This window comes from Pinus tabuliformis, chromosome X (assembly GCF_031772625.1).
Source record: "Pinus tabuliformis cultivar Carrire ecotype Pingquan chromosome X, CPIR1, whole genome shotgun sequence".
Classification (NCBI taxonomy): Eukaryota; Viridiplantae; Streptophyta; class Pinopsida; order Pinales; family Pinaceae; genus Pinus; species Pinus tabuliformis.
Genome location: NC_142308.1, coordinates 1037988242 through 1038013528, shown reverse-complemented (window position 1 = coordinate 1038013528; position 25287 = coordinate 1037988242).

Genomic DNA, 25287 nt, shown 5'->3' with positions numbered 1-25287 from the left:
CCCCACCCTTTTCCCCACAAGAGCTGCAGTTCCAAATCAACTAAGAATGAAAGCATTGCAATTACATGAATACACACTTCATCTCATACATTACTACGATAATAGATTCGACAACCTCCGGTTTTGTAAAAAAAGAACATCACAGATAACTTTCCAACATCTATTGAAGATCTTAACATCCGATTAGAACAATTTCCAAACGAGCAGTTGGCATAACAAGTCATGAGATTCGGTTGTTGTTTACGTGGCACAAGATCTTTTTGGCACAAAGCTAAAAATGAACTAACGGACATGACATCTCAGCTCAACTGCCCAAAATTCTCCTTCACATTAAGTGCAGCTGATAGAAAATGGCCTGGTCTTCATACAGTCATGTCCAGATGTCAACCTTCTGATATTGCAAAACAACAAAAATGGAGAAACGATAACATTATCTCTAACCCACATTTAAAATCACTATATATGCACTAGATTCACAGCATTCCGTGAAGTTATCTTAGAGAAACACTTATAGACAAAAGACTATTGGTACAGGTACGCATTCCACCGCATTTCTTTCATAAATCTCTAAACATCAAACCTCATCTACTACAAAATTATCTTACGCAAATGCATACTTAATAGGTATGAATGGCAACATAGAGGATCTGCACACATCCATGGTTTCCTTTGGATAGAAAATGCACCTGATATGGAAAGCCTCAACTGGGAAGACATAGAAGCAGTTGATATTGCTAAACAATTCTTTGACAAATATATTTTAGCTTGGAACCCTCGTATTCCTTCTCTTTCAAACCAACCAACTACTCAGACAAATTTAGAAGACCCTTTTCTATTGTCCACGCCGCATATTTTCAGAACCAATCCTTTCAATGATTATTAACAATTCATCAATTGCATTGAACATCACACAAAATGCACTTATTCATTGACTCCAATGGCCAAAAAGCATACACCCTTGCTCGCAACGATGATCAACTCAATACCCATAACCCTACCATACTATCTATTTGGCATGCACATGTTGACTGCCAACCAGTACTGTCCATACATGTTGTACAACAATATATCGCAAAATATGCATCCAAAGAAGAAAAAGATTGAAAGCTTCCACCACATGCTGCGTCGAATTTTCCTCGCTTCACCCAATGTTGACCCAAAAACATATACATTTTGAAAATTCCTTACAGAAACCCTTGTTGATCATGACATTGGAGCACAATAAACCTGCCATATGATACAAAAATTATCATTAACATTGTCTAGTCGATCATTCTTTTCTTTAAATGTAATCCAAAAAAATTATATGTGCCTTCCACAAACTAACACTGCCTCTTCTACATCACCACACATCATAGATACATATATCCAATTCCCATCTACCCTAGAATCCACATCACTTATAGAAATAGCAATATCATGTTCATATGATCCTCGTCGCAAAACAAACAAATGGAAACTTAGACCTACAAAAGTAATTATTTAGGTCATACCATGCTACTCCTCCATACCATCCACAACGGAATCTTTCTATGTTGACTTTTGCTAAGTTGAACTTATGATATACAAACCCTTTCGCCATATCTTACAAGATATAAGAGATTCTGCTACAAAATTCATCACAAACTGGCAAACATTTCATCCTTTCTACAAATCTTGGCATCAACACCGCACACTATCTGATATTGAATTTGTTGCTAATGATAACTCAACTATTCATGAAACCAATCCGCCAGACACCATGGAAATAATGAATGGGATTTACTCTCCCAATTATACCCTACAAACAAGATCCTCATAAATGACCTTGACATGCTTGGCCTTCGTGGCTTTGATGACAACCATAACTGGAATCATACCACTATCCCATTACATCTACAAAATAATGCCATACAATTCATTGAGAAAAGCCAATTTGTCTAACACATTCTTCAAACACATCAACATATCCTCGTGACCCTTATTACATTATCTCTAATGCAAAGAAAATCTTTAAATATTATTTCCAATCATTTTTCTAAGAAGGATATTTTAACCGCTCTCAAAATGATAATACAAGGCATTGCTGGTACTGGAATATCCCTCCTTATAAATTGCATCAAATAATGCTCATAACCATTGCAAGCCCGGAACCTTCACCGATCATGCTCCTCGCCCCTACAGGCGTTACAGCCTTCAACATATAAGCATCGACAATCCATTCTGCCCTACACCTTCCTATAAAGGATCTTATGCCCTTAGAAGGCAGTGCTCTTGTAAATTTCCAAGAAGAACTTAAGCATATCAGGTACATACTAATTGATGAAATGAGATTCATTGGGCCAAAGCTTCTCAGCCATATTGACAAGCGTCTTCAAGAGGCATTTCCACTGCAAAGAAACACTCCTTTTTGTGGTTGTTCCATTATATTAGTTGGGGATCTCGACCAGTTACCGCCCGTCAAAGACATACCTCTATATGTAGGCACGAGCCATGGAAGTGCACTGTGGAACACATTCAACACAGTCATCACATTAGACACAATATTTCATCAACAAGGTGACAACATCACACAGGTTACTTTCAGGAACATCCTCCAGAACATTAGAAATGCAAATCCAACAATTGATGACTACAACATACTCATGTCGCGTACATATTCCTTCTTATCAGAAGATGAAATACATTCTTCCATGATACCATGCATCTATTTCCAACCAATGCTCAAACAACATTCCATAATAAGCAAATGATAAAATCCCTTTACACTCCTGTCACAAGATCCATTGCTGAAGATGACAACACATATTCCAACATTTCCTTAGAAGACGAGCAACTTGAGCGAATTGTGTTACTATGCAAAGGCCAAAAAGTGATGCTAACTTCCAACCTTTGGGTTTCAGTCGGACTTGTTAATGGTTCCCTCAGAGAAATTATATCCATCTTCTACAAAGAATCAACTTCACCTCCACAACTTCCAACATTTATTGTTGTAGCTTTTCCCAAATACATCGGGCCTCCTTGGGATGAAAGAAATCCCACTCACTTGCCTATTCCAGCAATAAAAAGAAATGGACGTATGAAAATTCCACTAAAGATGGTTTGGGCATTAACCATACATAAATCTCAAGGTATGACACTGCCAAAAGCAACAATTGACATTCGAAAAACTGAATGCCAAGGTCTCACATTCACAACAATTTCAAGAGTCCCTTCTCTACAAGATCTCCGGATTTCATTAGGGGAATTTTGAGGTCTAAAATGGGCCTCCTAAGAAAAATGCACAACCAAAATAAAATCTACAAGAACCAATAGGATTCAAGATGATGATGTCAACCATGGGGGATGATTCACCATTTTTGGAGTTAAAAAGTACAAATATTAAAAAATAATAAAATAATCAAACTACTTTTTCAACTCATGTTTTCAACTTATTTCCCTAATATTTTGCTCAAATTTCGAGCGAGAGCCCTCGTTGGATGAAAAATTTAATTCCTCATCCAAGGAGTACCCATGTTGCATACTTTCGATGCACCCTACTACACGAAAAATGAGAAATACATGAAAAAGCATGATTGAAATCACATTTTTCATGTATTTCTCATTTTTCATGTAGCAGGGTCCATCGAAAGTATGCAACATGGGTACTCCTTGGATGAGGAATCAAATTCTACATCTAACAAGTGTTTCTGCTCGAAATTTGAGTAAACCCATAGGGAGATAAGTTGAAAATACGAGTTGAAAAAATAGTTGTCTTTTTTCCCTCTAAAATTTGATGATGTAATGTAATCTTATTTTATTATTTCCACTATTATTTTATAATTTCCTTAGGAGGCCCATTTTAGACCTCAAAATTCCCCTAATGGCCCCGCATCTAGTTTCGATCGTTACAATAAAATGAAAGAGAATAAAAATATTGCTCACAGAAAACAAGCAGAAGAACTTCCTCATTCACTGCCACGTCCAAACAATCTGCTCCAATCCATACATTAACATCACCAAAAGGCTTCCTATATTTATTAAGATCAACCTATTTCATAACATACCTTTCATATTTTTGGACAATAATCAAATTTAATTATTATTAATACATGGTTGTAAATATTACATTTTCATTATATTTTCTATATACTTGGTTCTAACATTTTCTTTCTTTTTCAACAGGACATATGGACTCAAAAATAGCACAACTATATAACTATTACGACGAAATTGAATCATCAATTCTTACATTGCAAAATATACAAAACATATTTCTACCGGCACCAAATCCAGAAGTACCATTATACCGCCTTCATCCAACTATACAATTATTACTACAAATAAAATCTGCTCTGAAACGCATAATCCACATTCATCAACGTGACAGAATGCGAAAAATACGAACGGACTGGAAATCAAGAAATATGCATCTCTAACTACGCATAAATCCCCCATACTTAAAATCTTCAATGGTGTTCGATATGCCATTTCTCGCCTTGTATTTTTTACTAACAATATTTGAATCCATATGACAAAGGTAAGTTCATTTCCATTCATTCCAAATTCATTTTAACACAAATCACATGCAAACTATTACTAATAAATTTCCACAATTAATTTACATATTCCAATTTTTAACAAAATATACATTTTGCAGGTTCATTGCTACTTCTTCAAGTCTTCAATGTCTCCAACAAGTTTCAATGCATTTTCAAATATGGAATGACAACCACAATCTTGTTCACAATGTTCTATTTCTTTTTTCACCTCTTCCATTATAATTTACTACTAGTATTTTTCAATTGAAACTTGAAAAATCATCTTTCAAGATTCGAGAGGCATTCTTCTTTACAAACATTGTACTATCTATGAATTCCACCTAATGTATACCACTTAGCTTCGTCTTCCACCATTACATGCAATCTTGTTTATTAACTATTATTTTCAATAACCTTTTCCATGTAAATTACTACTAATGAATTTCCACAATTAATTTACATATTTCAAATATTAATAATACTTCTACATTACTTTAACAAAATATACATTTCTCAAGTATTTTACTTCTTCTTCAAGTCTTCCATAACTCCAACAAGTTCTGATGCATTTTCAAATAGGGAATGAAAACCATGATGTTATTCACAATGTCGTATGGTTTTTTTCACCTCCCCCATTACAATCTACTAGGATTTTTTAATAACACCATAAATAGGTAGCATATGGAAAAATTACATCTCGGAAGAAAAATATCACATCTTATACAATCTTTTGTCCCTCAAAATTGTTTAAAAAACAAAACAAAAAAACATTAAAATAATGTACAAAAACATGTTCACATAAACAACAACAACTACATGGATAATGGATAGACTCTCCATGCCATTACTATTACTTACAAAAAATCCATATTCAGAATACACATAACTAATAATTTCAACTATAATTCATTAACATGCACCCTTGCTTTCAACAATGTCCATTCGAATGTTACTACTCTTCCAATAACCATATTCAGAATAAACATAACTAATAATTTCAACATTATCATCCACCCTTTCTTTCAACAATGTCCATTCACATGTCGTTGTTCTTCCACACTATATGCCTTACAGTGTTTCCTTTGCAACATCAAGTGCAAATGCTAGTATATAAATCATGAAATTGTGATGGAGGCATTGGTCTTCTTCCCATAATTGTGAGTGAACTTCTTAATGGCATCGTCATTCGAACACAACCATTCATTTTAGTAGAATCCCAAGTTGAACGTCTGATTTAATTAATGAGCCAGGATATCACTAGTGGCAATTAAACCAGTTTGAGAAAGAGAGTAAATAAATCTAGTGGAATTCTTTGAGGGTTCAGAACCTATTATAGTTTACTATTATTTGGGTAAGGCGCGAATATAACATAACATTATCACATGTAACATTTTATTGTCTATTTTCTAACTATTATAAAAAAAATATTCCAAATTATGTTAGCAATATGAATTTGGGATAATAATATATTTATTTCGATGGCTACTCATCAATGATTTTAAATTTGAAAATATTACAGTAATTTTGTCATATTTTGTTTATATATAATTGTAATTTTTTTAATAATATTAAAAAATATAAACATTATATTTTTTCAGTGGTCATTTAGGTAAATATTTGTTTTTTCCCTTGTATATAAAATATTAATTTAATTTTCAATAATTTAGAATTTTATTATTTTATTTTATTATTCTTTTTTTATATAGGAAAATTGATATTGAAAAAAAATTACATTAAAATTGAAATTTATAGTATACTTTAAAATTGTTTTTGTTTGGTTAATAGCTAGTTTTTTTTTACATAAGGAAATAGGTTAATGGCTCAAGACCTAGAGGCATCTCTCATGAATGAAAGTCTGCCCCCCTTAAGTACCACCAACAGGATAATTATAGGTGACCTAATTTTCCTTGAATAACAGTGATGAGCGAGCGTGCATTTGCAGATTGTAGCCAACAATAGTTGTCCCATTATTGATTTGACAAGTGAACGATGCTAAATTTGCCACATATATATATATATATATATATATATATATATATATATATATAAAGAGTACAACTTAAATGAAAGTTTGTATTGAGGTGAATTTATATCCTCTCACCATTTAATTAACATTTAATAAAATTGAAATGAGCATAAATCTAAATTTATATAAATATGCAATATTGAATTAATATTAATATGCAATGTTGAATTAAAAAAGGAAAATGTGTTTTAGATTTTGAAAGAAAAACTTAGAAATGTGTTATATGTTTTCCATTTGAATCTGTAAACTGGAACAGATTGAAAAGTGATTAAATGGAATAGAATGAAAAGTTTTTTTATGTTGTCCAATTTTTTAAGCTTGATTAATCACTTTCATGTAACAACATTTTATTTTGATAAGGCCTTGGGCTCTTCCTTCACCTCTTAGTAAAATAGCTTTTCTATTTTCTTCGGGATTTTAGCAAACCCTCAGACTAGACGGTATATTCATCACCAACCACTGAACACAAGTAATTAACTTATCTGAAAATCTTAATTCCATTGCTCTCATATATGTCACCCAAATTCAATAAGATCATTTTAATTTGAATTTAAAGTGTTCTTTAGGGAACAAACTATTTAAGTTTTACGTATTACCGAGATAAATTCCACATTAAAATATAATTAAATTAATTTATATATACATTTATCAAATTTATCATTTCTCTTAAACATATAATGGAATATATATGCACGAGAGAGAATACCCTTCTCGTTTCATTGAACTATAAATCTAAGACATCAAGAAAGAGTGTAACAACCTTGGTTAAAAATCTATGTAATAAAGTTAATAAAAGAAAAATAAGACAAAGGTCATGGGACACTTATTCCAAGCTTAATGTTGGGCAAGACATCCTAGTGGGTGTTCATTTGGCAATGGCAAAAGCATTGAAAAGGAAAAGAGACATTTAATTGGCATTTTATTTATGAAATAAAGGAAAATAGGAGAAAAGGAAGGTGAAAGATCACATGTTGCATGTGACGAGAAAATTGAAGGAAAATAATGGAAATTGAAAAAAATAGAGGCCTCAATGATAAAAAAAATATTTTTAAGGATCAGTTCATAATTTTTGTTAGTGTTAGAATTAGCCAATTCAATTTTAAATCTCTCTCTCTATTCTCTCATACTCTTGCACACAGAGCATTCTTGGATCACTCTAGTTGTGGAGAAAGGAAGGAAAATGAAGGAAAAGAAAGAAAAGGGAAGCAAAGATCAAGCAAGTAAGAGTTGGATCAAGTGGATATAGGGAGATTACTTGCGGGTATTGAGTTGCATGTATGATTTTGTTGGGTCCCTATAATACTAGTGATTACCCCATTACTATTGTAGTTATACCCCTTATTTATATTGTTGTGCCCCTATTACCCCCATATTGTTATTTCTGTGCCCCATAGAATCCCTCTATTGTTATTTTTGTGGCTTTATATTATTATTGTTAGGTCGGCTGGATTATATTGTGACTCCTTAGACTCCTATATATAGAAAGGAGGTTTTGTCATTTGTATCATCCAAGAATTGTTCATTTATGTAATGTAAAGGAGGTTTCCCCCTCGAAGAGGCTGAATTCTAAGGCGTTGATCTATCTTTTCTATCTTTTCTTGAGCTGGTTTCATAACATTTGGTATCAGAGCTTTGGATTCTAGGGTTTCGCTGCTCCAAACAGGTCATCGTGGCATTTTCGCTATAACTTTTTTTCTGTGACGTTTCAGAAGTCGCAAAAAAAACCCATTTGAGAAGAAATCGCGCTGAACCTTGGGTCCGAATTTCAGAGCTTTTCGCGCGATATTTGCGGAGATATGATCTGAGGAAGTTGGTCTTTTTGCAGACTCCTGAATTACATTCAAAACAGGTGACCTGGGGAAAATCGTCATAACTTTCTCTCTGGGGATCGGATTGAAATTTCGTAAGAAGGTACAGAAAGAGGACGGACTGTAGTTTCTTGTATGTGTGTTTCAGATTCAAAGGTTGAAACAGTGACTCGTGGCACGTCGTACAAGTTCGCTCTACTGAACCAGTCTAAAAGCAAGTCACTGTGGGAGATTTCACATAACTCTTCCTTGGAGAATCCAATTTGGCTCAGACTTGTGGCATTGGAAAGAGGACGCAGAAGGCTACTACAGGTAGCAATTTCAGAACTGGATGATCCGAAATTACAGAGATACATCAGATTCAATATCAGGCTTCTATAAAGTGAAAAAAGGTGTGTAGTTTTTTTAATTTTTGTGTAAGCTTGGTTTAACGGAATTCAAAGGGCATAGTAAAGCATTATTATCGGTAACTGATGCCCCGAGGAAAGAAAATGCAAACACCTAGTAAGGAACCTGAAAGCTCTAGCATGACTCATGAAGAAGAGGAAGAAATGCTACATGATATATCAAAATTACAAGAACAAGTGCAACAAATGTCACGCTCACAAAAGCTAACAGAAGCTAAGATAAGTGGCGTGGAATCTAAGATAAATGGCGTGGAATCTAAGATAAAGGGCATGGAAGCTAAGATGGAGGATTCGATGGCAGATTTGAAGATAGATTTGAAGACAGACATGGAAGAATTGAAGAAGTTTCTACAAGAAAGGGTCACTAATGGTGAAAAGGTAGTAAAGGAAACTCATGATGAGAACAAAAGAAATGTTAATCATGATTCCATAGACTCTAATGTTGGATCGAAGAATCACCATATTCCAAAAATCGATATGAGGAAGTTTGATGGCAAGGATCCCGCCACATGGATATTACAGATGGAGCAATTCTTCGATCTCAATAATGTGCAAAACACACAAAAGGTACGTATGGCAACTTTATATTTGGAACCAAATCAGTTTGTATGGTATCAATGGCTTTGCTCTCGTAAACAATTTATCACTTGGGCAATTTTTACGGAAGAATTGATAGCACATTATGAGGATACAAAAAGCAACACTTTTTTTAGCCAATTGATAAGTCTCAAACAAAAGGGTTCAATAATGGAGCACATTGAGGAGTTCCAAAAATTGAACATAAGGGTAAAAGATATTCCAGAGGAGCATAGGATTGATGTGTTCATAGGGTCTTTAAAGGATAATATCCAACATGATGTTCGCCTTTGGGAACCTGATTCATTAGAGAAGGCATTCAGGTTAGCAAGAAAAATGGAAAGCAAAATTATGGCAACCAGGAAGCATACCACTCACAACTATAAAGACGGAAGTGTTGTTGCCCCTAGTCTTCCACAACCTATAAGGTTGACACCACAACAATTGGAAGAAAAAAGAGCAAAAGGGCTTTGTTACAGTTGTGATAGCAAATACACTAAAGGTCATAAGTGTGCTGAGAAGAAATTATTCTACATAGATTGTGAAGAGGAAGAAGAAAAGGAGCAAGAAAGGTCAAAAGAAGAGGATATACTCCAGGAACAAAGCCTAGATGAAGAACAAATAAATCCGACCATATCTTGTAATGCATTGGCGGGAATTACCACTCCTCAAACCATCAAGATAGAAGGACAAATCAAGAAGAAAAAGGTAATAGTGTTGATTGATTCAGGAAGCACCCACAATTTTATTCATTGTAGGGTAGCAAAAGAATTGAATTGCTTCCTATATCCAGCACCAGAGTGTCAAGTGATGATTGCAAATGGAGGAACAATAAATTGCTCTGGAAAGTGCCATAATATCAAGCTATCCATGGGAGAATATGTATTGACTAGCCCAATGCTTTCCATTCCAATGGGAGGTGCTGATGTTGTACTAGGAGTCCAATGGCTACAATCCTTGGGTACAATAGCTTTTAATTTTCAAGAACTTTTCATCAAATTTTCTACGGAAGGAAAGGAAGTTGAATTAAGGGGTATTGCAGGGAAACCAGGAAAGATAATCAGCTCTAATGGCATGACAAAGCTTCTAAAAAAGGAGCAAAGAGGTGTAATTGCACAATTATGTTCGCTAGATGTTTCCACATTGGAATCATCTATTTCTCCAGATCTCCAAAAAGTCCTGGACAATCATTCCAAGGTATTTGAGACTCCCAAAGGTCTCCCACCTATGCGTGATCATGATCATGCTATTCATCTGATTCCAGGAAGTGTTCCTCCAAACATCAGGCCGTACAGATATCCCTATGTCCAAAAAAGTGAAATTGAACGTATGGTTGCAGAAATGCTAGAGGCTGGTATAATTCAACCGAGTCAAAGTTCTTTCTCAGCTCCAGTAGTATTGGTGCACAAGAAGGATGGATCATGGCGCATGTGTCCGGATTATAGGGAGCTCAACAAGCTCACTATTAAAGATAAGTTCCCCATTCCTGTCATTGATGAATTACTGGATGAATTGCATGGATCAATTTACTTCACCAAGTTGGATCTTCGTTCGGGATATCATCAAATCAGAATGAAGATTGAAGACATTCCGAAAACGGCATTTAGAACTCATGAGGGTCATTATGAATTTTTGGTCATGCCTTTTGGCCTTACCAATGCACCTTCAACATTTCAAGGTTTGATGAATTCAATTTTCAAACCATTCCTTAGAAAATTTGTGTTAGTATTTTTTGATGATATACTAATCTACAGCAAGTCTTGGAAGGATCATGTTGAACATGTTGACAGGGTGCTACAACTATTGGAGGAGAAACAATTATATGCAAAAAGATCCAAATGTTTCTTTGGAGTCCAGGAGGTGGAATATTTGGGTCATATTGTATCTCATGAAGGAGTTAAGGTAGACCCTAGCAAAATTAAAGCCATTAAGGAATGGAAAATCCCCACATCCATAAAGCATCTGCGAGGATTTCTTGGGTTGACAGGGTATTATCGCAAGTTTGTTAAGAATTATGGGAGAATAGCAGCACCTCTAACAACATTATTGAAGAAAGATTCATTTTCATGGACTCCGGAAGCAACAAAGGCCTTTGAACATCTTAAAGAGGCAATGTGCCAAGCACCGGTCTTAGCTACACCGGACTTCACAAAAACCTTTATTGTGGAATGTGATGCTTCAGGAAATGGAATTGGTGCTGTTCTAATGCAAGATGAAAGACCCATTGCTTTTGAAAGTCGTCCAATCAAGGGAAAGTTTTTAAGCAAAGCTATTTATGAGAAGGAAATGTTGGCAATACTCCATGCACTTAAGAAATGGCGACCCTACCTAATGGGAAGACACTTCAAGGTAAAAACGGATCATGATAGCCTTAAATACTTTTTAGAACAAAGATTATCCTCTGAAGAGCAACAAAAGTGGGTCACAAAGATGTTGGGTTATGACTTTGAAATCATCTACAAAAAAGGGAAGCAAAATGTGGTGGCAGATGCACTCTCAAGAAAGGATGAGGATGTGGAAGCATTGTTGTGTGCCATTTCTATTATCCAACCAGATTGGATAAACGAAGCAAGGGAGGAATGGAAGAATGACGAAGAAGTGTGGGCACTTATTCGAAAGCTACAACAAGATTCCAGTACTTCTGATACATTTAGCTGGCAAAATGATTCGTTATGGTACAAAGATCGCTTATACCTCTGTAAGAATTCCCAGCTAAAACAAAAGATTCTTATGGAATTGCACACTTCTCCCTTAGGAGGGCACTCAGGATTTTTAAAAACTTACCACAGGGTTAAGAAGGAATTTTTTTGGGATGGCCTTAAATCAGATATTCAAAAGTTTGTGGCGGAATGTTTGGTTTGCCAACAAAATAAAGTTGAAACAATTAAGACACCGGGTCTATTACAACCTTTATCCATTCCAAGCCAACGTTGGGAGGAGGTTTCAATGGATTTTATCACAGGTTTACCCAAGTCTGAGGGAAAGAGTGTCATCATGGTGGTAGTTGACAGACTTACCAAGTATGCACACTTTTGTGCATTATCACATCCATTTAAAGCCAGTACAGTTTCTACTGCATTTATGGAAACAGTTCAAAAGCTACATGGAAACCCAAAGATTATTGTAAGTGACAGAGATCCCATTTTCACTGGAAATTTTTGGACAGAATTATTTTCTTGTCTTGGTACTCAGTTAGCTCATAGCTCATCTTATCATCCTCAATCTGATGGGCAAACTGAGATAGTAAACAAATGTTTGGAAGGATATCTTCGTTGCTTTGTATCTGATAAACAGACACAATGGGTCAAATGGTTGCCTCTGGCTGAATGGTGGTATAACACTTCCTTCCATACAGCAACAAAAATGACCCCATTTATGGCACTTTATGGGTATCAACCACCATCCATCACATCATATTTAAGAGAAAATTCTAAGGTTCAGGCAGTGGAACATCACATCGAACATCAACAACAAGTCCTCCAACTCTTAAAGGATAACCTCGTGTTGGCACAAAATAGAATGAAACAACAGGCAGATCAACATCGCAGTGAAAGAAGTTTTGATGTAGGTGATTGGGTATTCCTACGGCTACAACCATATAAGCAAATGTCCCTAAAGCAAGCTAAGAAGGATAATAAATTATCACCAAAGTATTATGGTCCGTACAAGGTGTTGCAAAAGATTGGTACTATGGCATACAAATTGGAGCTTCCTGCAGCTTCTCGATTGCACCCAGTTTTCCATGTTTCATGTTTAAAGAAGGTTATAGGTGACAAGCTCCCAATTCAAACAATATTGCCAGAACTTGACGAGGAAGGAAAAATTATATTGGAACCGGAAGCAGTCACAGAAACAAGAACTCGACAGCTACGAAATCGATCAATTTCAGAGTATCTTATCAAGTGGAAGAACTTATCCGCTGAAGATTCCACATGGGAGGATGAGAATTTTATGCAGAAGTATCCAGAACTACTCAAGCGTTGAGGACAACACTTTTTTGAAGGAGAGGGGCATGTTGGGTCCCTATAATACTAGTGATTACCCCATTACTATTGTAGTTATACCCCTTATTTATATTGTTGTGCCCCTATTACCCCCATATTGTTATTTCTGTGCCCCATAGAATCCCTCTATTGTTATTTTTGTGGCTTTATATTATTATTGTTAGGTCGGCTGGATTATATTGTGACTCCTTAGACTCCTATATATAGAAAGGAGGTTTTGTCATTTGTATCATCCAAGAATTGTTCATTTATGTAATGTAAAGGAGGTTGCCCCCTCGAAGAGGCTGAATTCTAAGGCGTTGATCTATCTTTTCTATCTTTCTTGAGCTGGTTTCATAATATATTTCCTTGCTAGTTTTCGAATGCATGGTAGATGCATGTGTGTATTTAGTTCTCTTGTTGTCATTATCATGGTTTTTGCTAGGTGTGACAGTGATTTTCAGCATTTCCTTTCCATTTCCAGATAACCATGGTGTGATGGGGTTCTTTCATTTGATTAAGCTGGACTGTCAAATGGTTTGGGAACTGGATGAGGTGGTATCAGGAAAATTCCTAAGGGCCTAGGAATCCCTTGACTAATAATGGCAGGATACATGGTAAAGACTTAGGGTGGAGAGGGGAAAATTACTCAAGGTATTGGTGAAGAAATCTCGAGGCATCTATGCTTGTTTAGGCCTAGTGATCCCTTGACCAGTAATGGTAGGATTGTAGTAAAGCCTGGTAGTGTATGTTTCTTTGTTTGGGCCTAAGAATCCCTTCACCAGTGGTGGTGGGATATACGGTAAAGCTTGGTTGTATAGATGAGGGTTTTGGGCCTAGGAATCCCTTGGCTGATAATGGTGGGATACACGGTAAAGCATGAGGAAGCCCTAATTGTTTTATTGTTAGTCCCACATTTAAGCTTGGAATATGGCAAGTGGGTGATTGGCTGAAAGAAAGATTTGGTTCAGCCTAATCTATGGTCGAGCGGTATGTGGAAGCCCCTAACTTGGTTGGATTTTCATATGTTTATAAGAGCTCTTTTCCTTTTGTATTTCTTGAGTATTTATACTTGTTATTATGCGAATTTAATGGTTTTTCTATTAGTGTTATTATTTTGGTTATATGTTAGTTATAAGCATGGTTTATGACAAACTTGAGTTATGGCTCTCATCATGTTTTAGTTAGTAAATGAATGGTTAATCAATGTATGACCTAATAGATGATAATGAATCTATTGTGAGAGGGCATCAGACCTTCTTGACAATTCTCAGATAAGTATGAGAGCCTTATGTTCAAATATGTAATTATGACCTATAGATTACATGTTCATGATGTGTTTAACGAAATGTCTGTCATGGTTGAAATGGGTCAGGTTAATTCCTTGTTCAAGTTTTCAATTAGAGGCATCAACTCTGTGTTATTTATCATTTATGAGAGTTTCATTAAGTCCTCGGAAAAGGTATGGATCCTACCCCTGAAAAAATGGCTCAGATCTTGAGGTCACTAGCACATCACTGAGTGAATTAGTCTATAGTCCCTAAGATGTGAGGTCAATGAAAAAATAATTTAACTTAGGGTTGGGCACCTGGAGTGATTGGTTAGCTCCTGGGGGTCTTGTAGCACCTTAGGGAGGTTAGTAAATTTTTGGTTTATCGATTCCACTTATTTAACTATACTGAGCGAGTTGATTCCTATCATAGTAACTCTTCGTCACATATTTACCCCGATGGATTAGTAAGTTTGGGTAAGTGTGGGAGGAGGGTGTTACATAATGGTATTAGAGCATGATTTAACCCTTGGACTAGATGGGCGAAATGTTTTTGTCATGCATGCATGTAGGTTGTATATGTGATTTTTATGTATGCATGGTAGTGGTAATTGTTACAGTTTTGTTGTCATGAAGAAGTTGATGATGTTTTTATTGGGATGAGGTTTTCATGAATGCATGTCAGATGTATATGTATTTTTTATGCATGTCGGTGTTATAGTTTGTGAAATAATGCATGCTAACTAGATGATGACTAAGATGATGTCGATATATTTTTATGATTATGATTATAAATGTATTATGTTATTATAATTGATCTTACAGACGAGATATCCTCCCCTCAACTATACTAAGGTATGTTGGTTATGTTTATATTTGGGTTTAGATGACATAGCATACTTGTAGGAAGAAGAGGATCAAATATGACTAGAAAAATGGTGGATTATAGTTAATGAGACTCCACTTATCAATCAAATGAGTAGCATGGTGATGATTACTCCCCTCACATAGCAGATAGTTTGAGAAGTTTGAAGGAAGAAATTAGATGTTGCAAAGAAGATAATGATAGAATCATTCAATCACAAGAGAGACTTGCCAGGGCACGGGATAAAGAAGTAGAGGTCAATGCGTTATCCTTTATATTTTGTCAAATTTTCATAGACAAGGACTGCTTAGAAACAATCATGGACCAGAAGACATGACTAGTGGAGCATATGGCAGTACATCTCATGATGGACACAAGTCAGACAGAGATGATACCATTAAGGATGGAAGATTCTTAGATACCCCTGATAGGAAATGCAGTGGACATGAGATTTACTCTATTTTTGGTTCAAACAAGTATCATGGTCATCATTTATATCATCCTTACAAGATGAGTTCAAGAAAGTCAAGCCACCTACATTTAATGGAGATATGAAGAAGTCAAAAGATGCAAAGGCATGGTTGCTTGAATGAATAAATTATTTGAGTTTCTTAACTACACAAAGAACATGAAGGCTAGAATAGTTATTTTCAGCCTTAAAGGGAAAGCAAACATCTGGTGGGAAAATTTGAAGTGGGTTAGAGACATCAGAACAGAGGAGTTGAGTTGGCATGAGTTCAAGAGGCTTTTCCAGAAGAAGTGCTTGTTAGAGAGGTATTATGACAATCAATCTAAGGAGTTCTATTAGTTGAAGTTGGGGTCAATGACAGATGGGGAGTACATGACTAAGTACCTAGAATTATTGAGGTATGTATCGTATCTTAAGGATGAAAAAGCCATAGTTCAAATATTTTTCAGTGGACTACCATTAGCATTTAAAGATTGGATTGAGTATGATGAGCCTAAGTCACTTGAATAAGTAATTGGAAATTTGAAGCACTATTATGAGAAATCAAAGTGTAAGATAGAGTCTCAGCAAGGTTGGAAAGGGAAATACAAAGCTAAAGATAAATGGAAACCTAAGTGAACAAGAACTTAGGATGCAGGTGAGAAAGAGAATATTGTTCCTTATAAGAACTTTAATGTAGTTGGAGAAGGACAGGGGTCACATCCTGGATGGAAGTCGAATAAAGGTGAGGCTAAGGTGAGGGTCACATCTGAGAGTACCATCCTTCTTCTTCATAAACAATATCGGTGCACCCCATGGTGATACACTCGGCCTAACGTATCCTTTGTCCAACATTTCCTTCAACTGTCACTTTAACTCTACCAACTTAGGTCTGCTCATCCTGTAAGGTGATTTTTATGTTGGAGCTACCCCTACCACTAACTCAATAGAAAGGTTTACCTCTTGGTGAGGTGACAACTCTGAAATGTCCTCAGGAAATACCTCCTTGAATTGTTGTAAAATTGGGTACCTGCTCAAGGAATATTCATCCTCAACTTCCTTACCATTATCACTAGAAATATGCACTACAAATAACATACACCCTTTCCTATGGCTACGCTTTGCTTGCATAGTTGTTACCATCATAACTGATGTGGATTTCTTCTATTCCTGTAAAACTCTTGGTTCCCCATTGTCATCAACACACTCAATAACTTTTACATAAAAATCCCCCTTGGTTCTATGAATATACAACCAATCCATGCCCAACAACATATTGTCTGATCCTAACGGTAATACATTCATATGTGTTGTGGTAGGCATACCATTCAAATCAAATGCACAAGCTCTTACCCAATGATTAACTCGCTTCTTCGTACTTGTAGCAAAATCTACTAACCAACACTCTCCATGCAATTCCTTGCTCAAACCACACTTATCCACCAAGTCATGACTAACATAGCTATAATTAGATCTAGGGTCAATCAAAATAGAAATAACTTGATCACAAAGCTTATCGTCCATCTCAATTATAGATGCTTGATGGTCTCTTGTTTATTATCCAACACTGCATAAATACGAGGAATACTCTGACCAACATCCCCAACAGTCTGTGCCTCCTGCACACTATATATATTAGGTCTGCCACTCTGGTATTGTGGATAATCCCTCCTGCAATGATCTCCTCAACAAGTCCAAGACGGCATGGGCTCCTTATTCTGCTTCTCAAATCGGTGTCCCTGTCCTCTATCAGATGGATTAAACCTCTTAGGTGGTGCAACATTCTTTTTATTACCTGAATCCTGAGCTCTTGCTCGCTTCTTGTCTCATTTTCCTTTGTTCTTTGCATTACCTCTCCAATTTGGCTTAGTCTCATCACTGTGCTTCGCTTTTGGATGGCCTCCTCTAATGATCTAGGCTCATCTAACTCAATCTTATCTTTGAATGCAACTAGTAATCCATTAATGAACCTCTGAATCTTTTCCTTCTCCTCCATGAGATAATGCACATACTTCAGTTACTCGAAGAACCTACTAGTATACTCATCATCTTTCATGGATCCCATCTTTAGCTCATAAAATGCTTTTGCCCTGTCATCAAAGTATCTCTCTGACAAATACTTCTTCTTGAATATCCACTCAAACTCACTCCAAGGCAATTCTTCTCCATGAATGCATCTGACATTCTTCACATCTTCCCACCAAATGTTTGTTTTACCTTCGAGGCTGAATGTAGCAACACTAGATTTCATGTTCTTTGAATAGTCATGCAACCTGAAGAACTTCCTCATTCCAAGTGACCATGCCTCTGCATCCTGTGGTTTATTCATCTCTCCATCAAAAGTAGGTGGCTTTCCTTTCTTAAACTCATCCAAAAAATATCCCCTATCAATCCTCCTATAAGATTGATAACGACGGTGATCATGTGCCTATCTGAATCAAAACTAGAATAATACATGTGTCTATGCCCTCTCCTATCCGGAATGTCCAACAATCTCTCATCTCTGACTATGTCATCTCTATCTGACCTATGAATACAATGCAATCTACTACCATATGCTCCATTAGTTATATCCTCCTGCTCATAGCTAATCCGATGTGGTCCCTGTTGCTGCAAGTCTGACAAACTCTAAAGTATTACTGCATTTAAATTTGCTTGTTTCTCCTATCCCTGCATGATTATGTTTTTATCTGCCTGTTGATGCCTCGAAAATCGCTGCAACAACATCGGGCAAAACCACCCGGTCCGGACCTTAGAGGCAGCTCCTTTTCTGTTTGGTGTGGTGGCTCCGACTAGAAATAATGGGACCAGTTTCCCAATGATTGGTAGATAGGATGGATAAGTGGTTGATTTTCTAATATCTAATGATAATGGATGAATGATTTAATCTAAAAAGTAAAATTATAAACAACTAATCTATCCCGAGAAATTTCTACTTTAGTGTAACTTTTGATGGTCTTTATCCACAAACAGGCATATAGATGACTCTATTGGTAAACAAAGATATTTATTCATATGATAATTACTTTGTTCAAGTAGTTGAACAAAGTAATCATTAAAACATTATTACACTATTCCTCATATATCATTGACATAGATATGATTGAAAGAATAACATTCCTTAAACATTCAATAGTGATAAGCATAAGGACTGTTGTTAAAACACATATATATATCCAATGATAGCAAGATTAAATAAATGTCGATTCACATAAAAGAATGAAACAAGAGCATAGATAATAGTACCATATGTTATTTGGATCACTCCCGATATCAATCACATTCAAATTCCTTCTTCTAACTTAGAAACACTTCCACAAAAGGCAATAGTGCACATCTCATCAAAGCTTTCTTCGTTAAAATTCAGAATACTGGCCCAGTCTTCATAAAAATATACCAGAAGCACAATAGTGTGACTTACTGATTTGAGTTTATACAAAAACTGAGGACCCTTTCTAAATGCATGAAAGAGCCTATAAATACTAATTAGGCTAATTACAAAATAAAAATGCTATTAATTGGTACAACTACATTATGAATATCTCCTCAAAATTGGCTTGTTCACAGTCGGCATCATGATTCATTGTTTTGGATGATCTCCCTTCGGCTTGAGCTGGCAGATAGCAAGCATCGGTTGCAATTATGGAGGGCGACTTAGACGAGAATGCAGTTGGGCTGAATATGTGGCATCATGGATTTCGGGAATCATGCAACTGATGGCATTGGTTAAACATTTGAGTGCAGCCCTCTGACTGTATGGTTTAATTAAGAAAAACCAAAAGGCATCCCAAGTTAAACTTTGGATGCCAGCAATTAGTCTTCCATTCTTTTCCAATTCTTGATTGCATGTTTGTTCCAAGGCTTTGGCTGACGTCAATTTACCTGGAGAGCACTGTGAAATCATGTTAGACAGATAAAGAGTGTCATTGATTAACTCAATTAAATTACTGGTAGATAATCGGCATCTTGAGGTTTCTCTCTCTGCTTTCATCAGTTGTGACTGCCATTCTAGGAAAAGGATGTCTTTGTGTGACTCTAGAATTTTGGGCAGATTCGTGGCTTGTCCTTCACTGGTGTCTTGCCAAGCAAGAAAGTTGGTTAAGGTCTCATCGGCCTGTTCTAAATCCTGCCTGGCATCGACTGATTTATCAACTATTGATGTAGTAATCTCACAAAGGGGCTCAACCAGAGAAATGTTATGACATAGCAGTTTTAGCTGTGTAATCAATGCTTTATTGATTTGGAGAGCTTCGGTTCTGAACTCTGCTAGTTGAGGAAGACTCTTGAACTTTTCTACTTCTTGTGATAGTTGAGCGATTTGCTCATCCTTGATCTTGCTCATTTTTTCATTCATCACCTTCAACTTGGCCAATGCTTCAAATAATTCCTTTTGTTTATGTACTGCGCTTAAGTCTATCCTCTGCTTCTCTTTGAGCAATTGCTCATTTAACTGATTGTTTATCTGCTGTTGTGTTGATAGCTGCTGGTCTAATTGTTCTATTTTTTGCTGTGCTTCGGACACCTGTGACTGTAATGAAACAATTGTTTGGTCCTTTTCCTTAAGTAGATTACTTAATTCTGATGCCTTATCCATAGTGGCTGCTGAATAGGCTCCGGCATACTGCGAAACTTTTGTAAGATCATCGGAGGGGTTAAATTCTTCCCTCCACACCACATTAGCCATCTCTGTTTGTGCTGGCTGAAGGGAGGATTGATCAAGTCTTCTCCTTTTCCGTTGCCTTTTAACTATAGCCCTGTGTTTGGGACTGTAAAAGACATCTAATGGTGGTATGTCTTCTATCTGCAACACAATTTGGTCGGATGGATCCTTAGGAATTATTTCCACATCTTTTATGATTGGTGGGCCGTTGGTCCCTTCAATTGGAACCGTAGTCGTCGCTTTTTCTTGACCTATTGTTACCTGAGGTGTGTTGAAACCTTGTGAAGTCTCGGGATTGCTTATAATAGAGTCAAATTATTTCCATTCTTTGAGGAGTTTGGGATCAATTTGAGTCTCTAGATCAATATATTCACTGTCCTGCTTCTTCTCTTTCTCCTGCTCTGTTTCTTGTTCTGGCTCTTTTCCCTTTTCGGGAATTTTCTCTGTAGCAGGAGATTTGTTAATAATTTTCTGTTCAAGCTCGCTTGACCTAGTTGTTGGTGTAGTAGCTAATAAGTCCAGAGGCAGAGTTTGCAACCTCTGTTCTATGAGCCTATTGAATTCTACCAGTCCTTCATCTTTATATTTCATTTTGGCCAATGTTTTCACCTGAGATAATGATTCTGCTGAAGAAAACAGGTCGTCAAATTTATCTTTTTCATGGTCAAACTTTGTAAGTTTGGCTTGTTCAAGCACATTATAGGCAACTTTCCTTGGATCGAATTTCCTGTTAGGAATGGTTGCAAAATTGAGCATGTTTATTTTCCCTGTCTCATATTCCGCATGTTTGTAAGCATGTAGAGTATAAACACCGCATCTCAAAGGAAATGTAGGCCATGACTACTTTTTAGAAAGCCTGAGAGTTTTGGATGTTCCTGTTGTGGTTATTTGGTAGGCCAGTTCTCGAGCTAACAGCTTATCAGGTATATACAAAGGAAGGACATGGGGTCTTGCAAGGCTACCAAAAACCCTTATATATGTGAACTTGTCCTCCCCGAACCAATTCCCTACAGCAGTCAAGTCAATTTCTGCCTCCTCGGAAATCCTTGGGGCAGGCTTATCAAAAATGGCATAATAGATAGGCAACATGAAACCATTACAGATTTGGTACAAGTGGTCTTTATAGTGCGCCTTCCATAACATTTGATGATAAATGTGGATTGGCTTAGGGTCTTGTGGCGTCCATCTCCACCCAAGTACTGGGTATTCGGAATTAAAACAAAGAATATCCATAACATAAGCACTATAATAAAAAGGAGGAATGGTCCTGGTAGTTTTGCGTGAATTTGATCTAAATCCCAGAATTGCAGAGGTTAATTTATCGGACAATATGTTTGACCAATCCATTACATAACTATTAACCACTACTTCCATTAAAGGAACCATTTCAATAGTAAACTTTGCAGAATCATGCATTCCCCACATTCTACACATCATTGCCGCAGCATAATAGTAAGGAGATGATAATGAATCCACGGAGTACTTACCCGATGACTCATGTTTGTGCTTTGCGGGATTATGTCTCCATTGCTTAATTGGGGCCGATTCAGTCTCATTCTCTGCTGCGAATTTCTCTAGAAATGCTTTGTTGTATTTCTTTTCAGGTTCGGGCAAATGATACATCTTCCTTAGGTCATCAGGCTGAAATGAGCCAAAAACTCTTCCATCAACTGTGCAAAACATTCTATTTGATACTGGAATTTCTTCAACCACCCATCTGACTACATCAGTGTATGGAAGAACTTTCTCACGTGCTGCTATCTTGTGCAAAAATGAGTCGGCTAAATATTTCAGGGAAGCTTCTGATTTATTAGTTGAATCTGTAGTAGCTTCTTCTGACACTTCCTCGGGCTCCTCTGCTTCAATTAAATTGTAGATACTTTGCCAACTTGTATTTCCAAGGCCAAGACACGTAGTGTCTGAGATTAAACCCTTTTTACTTGGTCCTGGATCACTGGTGGGCTGCATTGTTGTTGTAGGCGCTGCTGCTGCCGCGGATCTCTTGGATTTCTTTCCCATTTGTTTCGAATTTGTTATTTCGGCGGAGTTCTGCGCAAGGAATGAAAACAACGTGATACAGAGAATAGGTAGTATGAGTCAATATGAAAGAATTATATTGTTTAGCAAATAATCAAAGATTATAGTGAAACTGTCGCAGATAGAATCTAAGTGGAAAATCTCGGCATAACTGCTTCATTAATTGGTTGTTTAACCTGTCAATCATGATAAAGGAGTTTTTTAAATACCCATCATAACGTTTATATGGTGAATGATCCATTTAAGCATGGCTTAGATTTTTAGTGGATAATCAGAATTAAATCGCAATTGATGATTGGTAGCGTGAACAGGAAGGTTTTCATAATAGTCCAAAATATCCTTCGATCACCAAAAGGTGATACAATGCATGCAAGCCTTTCAAATATGTTTCGAAACACGCGCCTTGATTTAATGTATTGCAATCGGGAATGGGCTCGGGTCATATTACTTATGCCATTGCGAAATCGCCGATCGCCGATGGCGATACGCCTTATCGCATCGGAAGATTTGAAGGTGTCACAATTCATGTATTGGGTTGCTACAGCCGATTGCCGATAGCGATACCTTTTATCGCATCGGAGGAATGGGAGAGGTGCTTTATATATACGATGTGTTTTGCCTTTCCCCGATATCCGATAGCGATTTCTTTTTTCGGATCGGAGTGATTCAATGGGTCTTTTATATATGTTTTTCTTATTATTGCGATATGCGATCTTGCGATCGCTTTATCGTAATAATAAAAAGCTTTATAATTATTTAAAAGACCTATTTTTATTGTTGTTCAAAAGGTTTATTTTAGAATATATCATTTCCATTGGACCTTTTGATGAGGGTTTTTCTAATAATGAGTTAATACCAATTTATTCACACATCTATGTTTAAAAGGGACCCATTTCAAATTATGATTTTAGAGAAAAATTTTATGAAATGGGGGAATTGTTGTACAGCACAACAATTGGCGATTCACTAGGAGAAACAATTATCTCTGAGAAATGTTAAAATACTTAATCTTTCTTCATCTGGAAATCTCATCTAATAGGAAAATTCTAATATAACTAGGTATTTATAAATCCTGAATATAATAATAACTATTCCTGCTATTTTCTTCTCTTGTTAAAATTAAATACATTCTAAGTTTTAAATTAGCCTTAATTGGTTGATAATAATAAAACAGAAAACTTTTCCAACTTAGCTTTATAATGACTCCTTTGTCATAGGTAGAGCCTCTGCTACCAGCAAACGTCTATAGTCTCGACAGGGATACCTTTTAACCATTTGATCATTCATTATTCCATCCATTTCAGAGTATAATTAAAAAGAATGAATCCAAAAATATGTCTTCATATTTTTGTATCACTTTTTCTTTTTCCTTATTTTGTAAGATAAAAAGCCATTGTCCTGGTTTGGTGGCCAGCTGTTTGACAATGCCATTCACTGGTTGTAATTTAACTGAACAAGCTGGCTCGTGATGAGACCCCTTGTCTTATAATTATAAGCCATTACCCTGTTTTGATATGCAGTATTGGTAATGTCAGTTGAACTATTCCCCTATGATCATGGTAAGCAGGCTTGTAATAAGACCTCTTATCTTTTATATCAAATATATTTTAGAATTACACTCTGAGTAATTATAAACTTTGATGAATGGGATGAACAATTTTCTCCTTAAGAGAACATGGATGACAGGGTAAGAGTTGAAGATGCTAAGATTGAATCAGTTTCTGTTTTGTATTGATAACCGTTCTTAGGCTGCTTAAAAACATTAAAATGATTTACAGTACTTCTAAATCTTGAGAAGATTTCACAAAAATAAAATGGGGCTTTCAAGATCTAAATATACTTAATTTCCTAGAAATCTTTCTTTCGTTTAAGGCTTCCATTTTTAAAAGTAAATATCAGAACTATTTCTTTTGAGAAACTTTTTCAATATAGCAAAGACCAATGGAAGGCTTCTTAAAACTTTATTTTCCTAAAAATAAGCTATGCACACAAATTTTGTTGAAAATTGAATATTTACAAAGGGAGAAGGGGTTACCTCCTAAATTGAAGAATTTTTTTAAGATAAGGCCGTTAATAGGAAGAGAATCTCTCTTTACTGATAGATCTTTCAATATGAACGTAGAAGGCCCTATCTTCTCGTTGATTTGAAATGGTCCGAGCCACATTTTCTGGAACTTAGTGTGTTTTCCTTTATCCTCATGGGCTTTGTCCCATTTCAAAACTAGATCACCAACTTGTAATTGCTTTAAACTGGTTGAAGTTGTATCAAAGGATGACTTGATAATTTGTTGATGTTTTGCATGTATAATTCTGGCTTTTTCCCTTTCTTCTTCTAGTTTTAAAATTTGATCATGTCTTAGTTGAATAGAAGATGAGGGACTTTCTTCAATAAACTGCACTAAAGCTAGAGATGGAAGTACTAAATTTGCTGGTATGACAGCTTCCTTTCCATATACTAGATTAAATGGAGAAGTACCTATGGAGGCCTTCTATGTTATTCTATCAACCCATAGTGCGAATATCAAAGATTTATGCCAGTTTTTATGATTCTACTCAATAGTCCTTTTGATAATTTTGATAAGATTTTTATTGGTAGATTCTGTTAAACCATTACCCTGAGGGTAGTAATTTGCAGAATACTTCAATTTAAATCCCCTTTTAATTGCAAACTCAAATATAGAATTTTCAGAGAAATAAGATGCATTATC